Source organism: Ambystoma mexicanum, chromosome 1q (genome assembly GCF_040938575.1).
Source record: "Ambystoma mexicanum isolate Mex_15411 chromosome 1q, UKY_AmexF1_1, whole genome shotgun sequence".
NCBI classification, from domain to species: Eukaryota; Metazoa; Chordata; class Amphibia; order Caudata; family Ambystomatidae; genus Ambystoma; species Ambystoma mexicanum.
The window spans coordinates 120,720,912-120,733,281 of NC_090922.1; positions in this window are offsets into that span (position 1 = coordinate 120,720,912).

Here is a 12,370-nt window from a genome sequence, read left to right on the forward strand (position 1 = left end):
CGCTGGAGGGGACCCTACCAGGTGCTGTTGGTCACCCAGACAGCAGTGCGGGTGGCTGGAAAAAAACATTGGATCCACGCGACGCATGTCAAGAAGCTTCCTCACCCGACGCCACACGTTACAGAAGAAGCAGAACCCCTCGCTGATGCTACAATCTCTGATCCTGGAGTAGCAAACAGCACTGTGAGTATGTCGGAGAATTTTCCTGAGCCCGTGGAGCTTGGGGAACAGTCCATTTCGTCTCCGCACTCTTTGAAAAAGTCATTTCCGGTTCTGCGACTTCCGTCGTCTCCGATACTTCGCCTCCCTCAGGAAGTGACGTTACCTTGTTTCCGGATCAAACAGTTTTGGGTACCACCAGGTACAACCTTCGACGAAGAAAATAGAACTACGGCACGGGTCTTTCCGTGCATTTGGAAAGAAGAAGTGATTGAAAGTTTCCTCTTGTAAAAGAAAAAAAAAAGGGGGATTCTGCTGGCTAGGGTTGGGAAGGACTAAGAAGTCATGCAACCGTAGTGTCGCCAGCAACGAACATTGGGGTCGTCGATTGAGAAACTACGATGCCTGCCACCTCCACCGCTGGTCCCCGCACTGGACTTGTAAATAAGGGGGTGACCAACACGGACAACGAACAATGTGCCTGGGCCCCGAAAACGTATTGCTGTTTTGTGTTAATAATAATTGGAATTGTGTAATTACCGCTGTGGGACTTTGGTACTTTCAAGAAATCTACCCTCTAAAACCTCTACTGCCAATTGAGATTGTACCTACTGCTTTGACTCCCTCTGTACACCTTCACACCTTGTCACCTAGAGACTCCCAGCATAGACGAAAGTATCATAATAACACTTTAATGATAGTAATAAATGCAACGCATTCCATTTTTAATAAGAGTAATTGCTGGATTTGCACCCATTTACTGCAACATGGGAACAAGGGGCTAGGATGGTATATTCACCCTTTACCTTTAACGACTGCTTGCTATGCCTCTCTTAGAGCACTATTCTTTGGCCGTTGGAATGATAGCGTCTCAGGGAACTTTGATGGAACTAATTTAAACGATTTTGAGAAACGAGAATTGACTCCCCTGGGAGGCTCGCTTTTTGCAAATAGAAGTAGACCAAATGTTGCTTCTATTAGGCCATCTGATAAACTATCTCTTCCTTTCCAAACTCTAATTTCCTTTAAAATGGCTCCGATAGGCAATAAGGACGCTGTGCCCCCTTCCTACTCTATTAATCATAGCCCCGATTCAGTCCCCTTCTGTGAACAAAGAAATGGCACTCGGCCAATGGGAGATTTTGAAGGTTGTGTAAACATTGTAAATTTGACTGGGGAGAACAGGCCTCTGTATGTAGGGGGGCCTGTTTATTTCGTTTGTGGTAGTTCAGCATTTCCCTGGTTGCCCAAGGATTGGCAAGGAACCTGTTATTTAGGAATCCTGTTACCTGGGGTATTCATAGCTAGTACATTGGAAGTTTATAAGGCTCGCCCACAACGGAACGAGAACAAAGATACCCCTGGGCAAGTATTGGGAGATATAGCGAAATCAGTTGTGCCCTTTTGGGGGACAGATAGCAAACTCTGAAAACATTAGGGGGTTAGCAAGAGTACTGGAGAGAACCATCAACCGGACCACGGATATACTCTACAATATGACACTAGAACAAAAGGTAACAAGATTGGTAGCACTCCAAAATCGTTTGGCATTAGATGTCATTCTGGCAGAACGTGGTGGAGTATGCAAATTAGTGGGGTCCGCTTGCTGTGTTTTCGTACCAGACTCCTCGCCGACAATATTTAAAGCAATACAGAACTTGCACATCCTTAGTTTTGAGGTGCATGTTCCGGTGGGAGAGTGGAATATTAGCGCCTGGTTCTGGGATTCTCTACGATCCTGGGTTGGAAGGTGCTTTCTGTTATCCTGGTTATTTTGGGAATCCTGCTATTCCTTTGTTGCTGTTTCCAATGTCTACCTAGTATATGTGCAATGCTAGGGGGGTGTTGTGCTCAAGCGGTGAGCACAGTAGGGCACAAAATGTACGCCCCAGATACAGCATCTAAAGAGTTTGTGTTACAAGAGGTTCTGATGAACGACCTAATGGCTATAGACATTACAGATAATGATTCAGGATGTATGGACAATAATGCATGGAGTTATTTACAGAAGTATTAGAAATGATATTAGCACTTGGCATAGGCCAAAAGGAGGGTTTGTCGGAATTGAAACAATATTATGCCTCCTATCGCAGCAATTGTATGTGTATTGGCCTACGCCAAGTTGTCTAAACATCATATGCGAACAAACTCCGCGGCAAGGTTTTGACCTTAGAGAAAGTAATGTAAGTCGCCATCTTGGATTAAGCCGCCATTTTAGGTTCTCTTGTAATGTGGAAGTCACCCTGAACATCAAAATGGAGGCCGAATGGCATTCTGAGTAAGATTCTGGCCGTTGTGACCTCCATACACATGAATAATTAATATGCCTGCAGGCCACTTGTCGGGGTCGCAAACTGAGACCTTGTCCTATTGTTGACCTATGTGTAAATGTACAACTATATCAGCGAAACTAATCAAAATGCATATATTATAGGATTGACCTGGCAAGGAACCCATAAGCCCGATCCCTAGAATGGTTAACCCGCGAGGGGGTTGGCCAAGGGCTGGATAAAGAGTATAAAAAGCCCAAGTATTCCAATGTACGCTCTCTCTTACTAATGCATCGAACCTTCGTTGAAGTTCGTTACGTTACTCTGAGAGCCGAATAGCTATCCGTTTGTCAATTGACTTTGGTAACTGTTCTAGCTTTTAATTAAAGCACTTGTATTTTCTTTGTAACCTGTGTTGGTGTGTTTCTTTTTGGGCTTCCCGGCCTCATATTATTTTTATGTTTTCACAAGATGTCCAAGCAAGGCGGGACTGCTCAAGAGAGAATGCATAACTCCATTGATTTAGTTTGTTATTGACTACTAAAACCTTTGTCTTTCCCAGGTTTATTTTAAGGTATTTGTTAAGCAATCATATTTCCTCATTTCCGCTCTCCCCATTTCCCATTTGGAGCAGGGTAACTGTTTCAGAGCCCGCAGACCCCCTGAGCCCATTTCTTTATTTTATTACATTTGCTCTTGGTGGTCCAGACCCGTGAGCGCACCGCGCATCACCCCCTTCCGAGACCTCTTCCCCTTCCTTGTTCCCGCCTCCCACCGTCCCCAATTTGCCCGTCCTGCTGAAAACACTGGCCCTGATTGGTGCACACAGCCAAACAGCTGGGCCTAGCGAGTCGTTGCGAGCACGCTCTCCCCATTTCCCATTTGGAGCAGGGTGAGAGTTTCAGAGCCCGCAGACCCTCTGACACAATTTCTTTATTTTATTACATTTGCTGTTGGTGGTCCAGACCTGTGGCACACCGTGCATCACCCCATTCCCGAGACCTCTTCCCCTTCCTTGTTCCTGCCGGCACCATATGGGACCACCGCCATGCCGCCAGGGTGAGTTGTGCAGCACTCCAAGGCCAGGGCTTTAGAAAAGCACCTTTTGGGCCCTAAATTTGGCAATACTTGTTAATTAAGTCACATCTAGCGCACCCAGTGCTTCCAGCCCGCCTCCCGACCCTCCCACGTGCCTGATTGGCACCTCCTCCCCATATCCAGAATCCTCCCAGGGCCACCCGTGCGGCTAAGGGCCACATGGCCAAGGGAGGCTCCAACATTGGCAGCTCCAAGATGTGTCTGCAGGTGTCCGCAGGGGAAGCAAAGGAATCCAGCAGCCAAAAGACACCAACAAAACTGTAAGTGTGGCATGGGTGGGGTGTAGAGCAATTACTCTTCTCCAGAAAGCCCTCGCCACTCTACCTTACCTCTCCATAATGTAGACTGCCATAGTCTTACAACATGCACACTTAGAGAGATTAGTGACCACCAGCCCAAATCCACTCTTGGCTGGACTGTAAATGCTGCATTGCATCACACACCAACATACTAGCCAATGGTGACTAATGCTACACCGATAAAGAACGGTCAACAGTAGCCTGCCACTTTAGACAGGTGTAATAATGTTAGCATGTGCCACACTTGGATGGAATTCTTAGCCTTAGCTTGCGTCACATCTAGACAGGATTCTGAATGTTAGTATGTGCCAAACTTAGATGGAATTCTTAGCCTTAGTTTGCATCACATCTAGAAAGAAATGTGAATGTTAGCTTGTGCCACACTTAGATGGAATTCTTAACCCTAGGCTGCGTCACATCAAGACAGGATTCTGAATGTTAGCATGTGCCACACTTAGATGGAATGCTTAGCCTTAGGTTGTGTCACATCTAGACAGGATTCTGAATGTTAGCATGTGCCACACTTGGATGGAATTTGTAGCCTTAGCTTGCGTCACATCTAGACAGGATTCTGAATGTTAGCATGTGCCACACTTGGATAGAATTCTTAACCTCAGCCTGCGTCACATCTAGATAGAAATGTGAATGTTAGCATGTGCCACACTTAGGTGGAATTCTTAACCTTAGCCGCGTCACATCTGGACGGGATTCTGAAGATTGGCATGTGCCACACTTAGATGGTATTCTCAGCCTTAGCTTGCGTCACATCTAGATAGAAATGTGAATGTCAGCATGCGCCACACTTAGATGGAATTCTTAACCTTAGGCTGCGCCACATATAGACAGGATTCTGAATGTTAGCATGTGCCACACTTAGACGGAATTCTTCACCTTAGCTTGTGTCACATCTAGACAGGATTCTGAATGTTAGCATGTGCCATACTTAGATGGAATTCCTAGCCTTAGCTTGTATCACATCTAGACAGGATTCTGAATGGTAGCATGTGCCACACTTAGATGGAATTCTTAACCTTGGCCTGCGTCACATCTAGAGAGGATTCTGAATGTTAGCGTGTGCCACACTTAGATGGAATTCTTAGCCTTAGCTTGCGTCACATCTGGACTAGATTCTGAATGTTGGCATGTGCCACACTTAGATGGAATTCATAACCGTAGCCTGTTTCACATCTAGACAAAATGGGAATCTTAGAACACTTAAATGAAACTGTGAATGAAGACAAGTGCAACACTAGAATGGAATTGTGATCTCTAGCCTACCTCACATCTAGACAGAATGTTGAAAATTAGCAGGCGCAACACTCTGATCTAATAGTGAATGATGGCAGGCATCACACCTAGACCTAATTGCAAGGACAGCAATGCCAACTAACCATCCACTAACAATTTCATCCCTCTGCATACACCTCTCAAACTCTAACCAAACACAACCACAAGCCTAAAACGCAGCAAACCGCACAAACTTCACGACACTGCAACAATAGAACAAACTGCACATAGACTTGCACAACAGCACACGACAACTATCGACCGTATAACACCCCAAGCCCAGCCAACGGACCCACCGGGCTGAGGTTGCCAACAGCACATCATTGCTCTCTTGCACTTTTCCAGCTTCCTCCCACTAACTCACCCACCCCCTCTCCCTCTTTCAGAGCCGCCAGAGCACCAGGGGACCACTCCGGTGGTGATAGTGCACGGTACAAATATCCGTTAACATTAACATTAACATAAGATTTGTTTACTGTCCTCCCACGTTACTTATGATATTCAGGCTAAACCTATTTTTGACAAACGAAGTGCGGCGTGCCCAGGGGGTGGGGGGTGCGTGGGTCAGGGTGGTGTTGATAAACAAAAGAGACTATGTAGACTCTGTGAGACTGAGGTGGAAACACTAAAACATTTGGTTATGTACTGTGAAGGTCTAATTGTAATTTGTGTTAATGTCCTTGTGTTGTTGTGTGATATGCAAAGGGTATTTTTGTTTACCAAATGCATTAATAAATACAAAGTAAACAGGCAGAAGGGAAAACAATTTAAAAAATAATTTTAAATGTGGCACTCTAGAAGGGGCGCAGGTTGGCTCCTCTAACTCCAATCCAAAGGAGAAGTAGTCAATTAAAATATGTGTGTGCACAACTGAACAACCTGCCTTGCTCTCAGGTAATTACTCTGAATGACTTATGATGATAGCACCCTGAAATCAACACTTCCCTCTACTTGTCAAAGTTGCATGCTAATGCCATACATCCTTTCTCCAAGTATTTGTTTAAATCTCTTCCCCATATGAGACTCCTCTTCTCTATACAGGAAACATCTGCTTTAGTTATGCGAAAATCAGCCTGAAGAAGGCAAACATCCTTAGAATGTCTTTTTTTACACCTTTTCCCCATCGTAGTACTAAATCAGGGGCTGCCAAATCTGCTCCACAAGAGCCAAATACACTTGTTTCGAGGATATCCATACAATATACATGTCAAAACGTGAGTCCAGAGGGAGGAGCCAAGACGGCGGATGGGCTGTATGTGCCTCTGTTGGGCTCCAGCTGATGGTGTGCGAATGGGAGTCTCCATAACGATGTAAATGTCAGAATAGAGACAAAATCACATTGGAACACTCGCTAGGAACGCTGGTGGAGGAAGGTGGCATAGTTCGAACGTTCGCTGGGTATTGAGACACCCCGGTCTCCGTTCTCAGCCACACGGGTGCCATCTTGACTAGGGAGAAGGAGTGAGTAACGGGACAGTCAAGCAGTGGTGGCGGTGTGAGCAGGCACTTCAGATAAGGCAATCGCATCGCTGAGCCACCAGAGGTCCGGGGACATGGCAAGGCAATTTCTAGATATGTGTTCGGCCTACAGGCTCTCTGTACAATTCAAAATAATTGATGCAGAGATGGGCCCGTTTTCCATAAGCAGACCTACTGAAGTGAGAGATCGAGCTACATAAGGGGGAAACAATGACCCTATACTTTGGATAAGAAGCTGGCCAGTGCTGGGGTCACTTTAAAAAGGTATAGTGGGGCATTAGCGAAATGTACACATGAACATGAGAATGGAGCTGTTAGCGTCCCTCTCAAGGCTTATATATCCCAAGCTAGAAACACCTATGGGGCTGAGCTATGGGAACACAAGGGGTGCCACACTCTGTCATCTATTGAAAATAGGTATTTGATGAACATTGTTTGCTTAGCCTCTAGCACCCCAAATCCCCCAGTGTTTCTTGAGACAGCTATGCTGCGCATGGAATCCTACTGCAGAGTCAGGCCCCTGTATTGCTGGGTGAGGATTTGGACCTCTCTTTATTTGGGCAGCTACAGGGAGGCACTGAGAGATTTGCTGTCACAACCTGGAGGGAATTCATTGCCCTGGTTTAATGATGTCTAGACCAAATTGTATAAACTAGGGCGTGGTGAGATCTGGACTCATTTGGGCTGATGGAATAGCGACTCTAAGGCAACGATTAAGAAAGCCTATAGAACGAAAACGGAGCGGGATATCGCTATTATTGTGAGCTAATCACCTAGACTGCTCCGCTATTGGAACCTCAAGTGCTCCAATGAATACTAAATATATTTGGACCTTGTAAGCCCCAAGTTTTCCAGAGCCCTATATATAAAATTGCAATTTGGTACTCTCCCACTTGCAGGCATTCGCGACAAATGGAACGCAAGGGAGGTGGCCACTTGTCCATTTTGTAATGGCAAAATTGAGACAGATATTCACTTCGTTCTAATCTGGCCTTTCTATTGGATCAGGCGGAAAATAATTTGCAGGCCCCTTCTGAGAGAATGATTAGGGAGGACTACAGCTGAAGCCATGATACTTTGTTACTGTTCAACTGATTCGCTTGCAGTATATTCTACCTCTAGGTATCTCTCCTGGGCATGGCGTAGGCAGGAGATGGCTCTGGCTCTATGATAATCATATGTTATAGTACTCCGACCAGGCCCATCTGTGTTATTTAAATGTGGTGCTGATGATTTTATTTTCTGATGATGTGTAGTAATTCTATTAACAGCTTGGCAGCCCCTTAAGGCTGCTAGTTATTTTTGGGACATGTGTTTCATACTAAGGATTTTATGTGCTTTATTTTGTATTGTGACTGTGTTTTGATTTATGACTGTGCGCCTTTATGATACATTTTTTTCTAAATAAAGCTGAATGAAATATAATGAGTAAGCCTAACCCCACCAATGAGATTTGAAGCATGTCCCTGCGAGTGAGTGGTGAAGTGTTTCAGGATTTAAATGTTTTCGGTGGCGGTGATTGATCCCGCTAATGCAGGCTCATGATGTTCTCGGCCAAAGGGAGTACGTTGCAGCGGTGGGTCCGGATCAGGTAGGAAAAGGATGAGGAAAGGAAAGCTATGTTGAAAGCGGATGCCGGGTAGTCTGTAAGATTGCCCCAGTATTAGTTGACTGTAAGGCTATGGCAATCACCCTACAGTGAAGGAAAGCACACCATCATGAGGAACACTGTGGCATGCCAGAGCGGGGTGACTACACATTGCACAGATGGCTCCAAGCAGCAAGGCAGAGATGTACAGTGCTGGCATACTTAGAAAAGACATTTGAGTACATAAGGTGCAGGACCATTAAACTCGGAATGCCTGCTGTGAAGGTCTAGCTGGTGGAGACCCTCGATCATAACAACAACTGAACAAGACCAAACAAAGCAAAATGCCGGGACTGCAGCAATGAAAAAGGCAGCAAAACCATCACAAAGCAGCAGAGGGGCAGAGTTGACAAATGTGTACACAGGTTATCAGGAATAAAATCATCGGCCATGGCGGAAACCCGAGAATTCAGAGAAGACGTCCAGAGCCTGGGTATCCGCATAGTCTTCACAAAAGAGGATCTAAAAGCCTGTGTGCAAAGCCTTCAAGACAATCTAGCCTGCAAAATGGTAGATTTCAAGGAAGGCGATGCTGAATAGTGTGGAGGAGCTGAAAAAAGACGTACATGCGCTCGGCAGCATAGTGCACAAAGTGGAACAGACAGTCAATTAAAAATTAACGCAAATTCCAATGATCCCTTCCGACGTGGTAAATCTCTGGCAGACGGTGGCAGAACTTGAAGACAAGTACGAAGATCTTGAAAGCAGGTTGAAATGGGACAATATTAGGCTGACATTTTTGCAAGAAGGTGTTGAAGGGGAAGGGTTAGAAGATAGTCTATGTGAACTGTTTGTCCTACAGTGTTCGGAAAATTCCCAGAGGTGTTGCAAATGGACAGAGCTCATTGTGCCAGAACCGTTAAGACATACACAACACAGAGTAAAGCCGCGAGGCATCTTGGTTAAGCCACACTCCTATGCGCTAAAGGAAAAGATGCTCTGAGAAGCCACAACGAGAGAGTGCATTAATTTGAGAGGTTCACAAATCCAGTTGTTCCAAGATGACTCAAATACCACTCTACCGAAAAGAAGGCTGCCATAAATGGATTAAGGAGATGCTGAATTGAGAAGAGATCTGATACAGTTGAGTATACCCAATCAGCATACAATTCGAGTTCAACAACCAAAATAAACTAGTTATAGATCTAGAAGAAGGGTGCAGACTGCTCATGAATGAGATCCCCAAACAACAAACAGAGAGAAATTAACGGACCATATCCAAAGTGGGAGAGTCCAGTTCGGTGACATAGGGCGCTAGATCTTGCAAAGACAAAGATTCTAAAGATACCACGTGAACCCCAAGGGCTTAGCTTAACAGGAAGCAAAAATTCCAAAAATACGAGGTGCTCCCAATGGAATGATAAAAGATTGATATCCAAAAAAGAGAGTAATGAGGTGAAAATTACTGCAACTCATGCGAGAAGCCTGAAATTGTTCATGTTCAATATTGAAGAGTTTAGCATTGAGTGACACGAGAATGACTGCAGAGACTCACCCATGTAAGATGATCGGGTTGGAGTTGCAATGGAGGTGTCCTAGCAGTGGGTGCCACAATGTAGGATGAGGATCCATAAACTCGTCAACACAGTTTTGTATTATAGTTGGAAATTTGGGATGAAGGTTTGGGGGTGTCTAGCAAGTTGGGGGTGTCTAGCAAGTTGGGGAAGCAGTTCGCAGGGGAGAGAACTACAGACAGTCCGAGTTAAACAACCAAAATGTTCAAGATTCTATCACCAAACATTAGAGTTCTGAACTCCCCAAACAAAAGTGTCAGGTTAGTCCAGTTTCTGAGAGTTCAACATATCAATATAGCCCTGATTCCGGAAACCCACCTTATGCAAAGCGATGGGGCCCTAGTACGGAACAAACTCTTTGAGATTCAGTTGACGGCTTCATCACCAACAAAGAAATCAGGGGTGGCTATACTATGTAGAAAGGGCATGGGCCTGGTAGTAGAAGATTCCTTGACTGACCCAAAGGCAGGTACATACTAGTAAACTGTAAAATTGGTCACCAATATTTGAAGCTGGCATCAATTTATGCCACAGATACAGAACAGGTGGAATTCATGTAGATGTTAATTCCAAAGATTTCTCCTTTTGCAAGGGGAAACTTCATCATAGGTGGTGATCTACACATGATTATGGACAAGTTAATAGACCACTCTGAGGGAGAGAGAGCACAGGGAGTGCAGGCCTCAGGGAAACTGAAAAGGGAACCAGCAAATCTCTGTGTTACGGACGTGCGCTGAGACGTACATGTGGACTCAAGGGATTACTCCTAATTCTCACACTTGATTAGGGGGCTCAACAGAAGCACACATGGGAGATATCACCATCTCCGACCATGCGTTGGTATTAGCACAACTACGCTTAGGAACTCCAAAAGCACCAGAGCGCTATTGGTCCCTCTCACAACATCTATTGAGAGACCCATTAGTTAGAGAGGAGATAGGAAAGCAGATAAATTAATATTTTATGGACAACCTACCGGGTGAGACATCCTTTATGAAGACGTGGGACGCATTTAAAACAAAGTTAACGGGACAGTTCTTGTTCCTGGGTGCTCACCTAGCCAAATTATGGAAAGGTGAAAGTGAGAAGCTTCTCAACGAGCTGATAGACCTAGAAAAGCGATATAAGGTACTTTCTACAAGACAACCAACAAGGCTGACAAATTGTTAGCTCAAGCGCTGAAAGTCAAGCAGGCAAAAGTACCAATCAGAGGTATAAAGTGTCCAGGGGATGACCTATTCTATGACAGTGGAATAAAAGCGGACACATTCGGCCTGTTCTATGAGGATCTATAGGCAGAGGATAGAGCTGTAGAGGATACATGTCAGCAATATGTTAAAGAGGCCGAACTGGTACAAGTTACAGAGAAACAAAGACAACATCTAGATAGGTTTATTACAGTTGAGGAAATAGCCCAGGCTGTCATATCCTTAAAAGCAAACAAAGCGCTGGCTCCTGATGGCCGGACAAGTCAATTCTATAAAATATTTTCTAGAGAATTGTTGAAGCCAATGGTAGTGTTGTTAAACTCCTTCTTGACATCAGGGACAATTACAGAAACAATGAATTAAGCCATCATAGGTGTAAGGCATAAACCTAGCAAATATCCTGAGAAATGTAGATCCTATCGCTGCATACCGTTATTACATTTTGACAAAAAATGTTGTGAAAATATTGGCAATGAGGTTGAAAGGAGTGCTTTAGCCAGAACAGACAAGTTTTGTACTGGGCCGCAATCATTTGACAATGTCAGAAAACGTTCCCACTTAATTGATAAAACCAAGCAATTTGGCAAACTTTGGCAGTAAATGCTGAAAAGGCTTTTCACAGGGTCAATTGGTCCTACTTTATGAAAGATGCTCCTGGGAACGGTAAGTAGATTTCCGCCATTTATACAAAACCCGCAGCCAGAATTAGAGCCAACGTCTTGGGTCCTTTCTTTTTTTAATTATATACTGCACTACTTGCTCCTGTCATCTCATCTTTTGGACTCTCTCATCGCCTCTAGGCTGATGACATGCAACTCTTTCTATCCTTTTCATCTTTTACTCCGGAAATATACCATACCCTTACAGCTTGTCTTTCTGCCATCAAATCTTGGATGGCGTCTCATTTTCTCACTTTAAATGCCGGGAAGACTGAGGTCTTATTCTTCCCTGCTAACACGCTTTCTTCTCTCCCCTCACCATAGTCTATCTCATTTCCCCAATCTACTCTCTCTATTTCGTCTCCCACACCAATATTGGCCTTTATTATGACTCCAATCTCTCTTTTACTCACCACATTTTTCTTTCGTCTCATTCTTGTCGTTTTCATCTCTATGATATTCAAAAAGTTCGTTCTTCTCTTACTTTCCAAGCTACTAAACTCATTATCTCTTCTCTTATTTTTTTGCATCTTTTTTATTGTTCTGTTACACTATTTGGCCTTCCATTATCTCATCTTGCTCCTTTAAAATCTATTTACGATTCTTCAGTTTGGTTTCTCTGTTCACTCTCCTATCGTGACTCTATTACAGCATCACTTATCTCACTTCACTGGTTACCTTTCCATTCGCAACTTAAATTTAATTTCCTCTGCTTAGTCTTTAAATCTCTTTATGATTTAGCTCCTGAT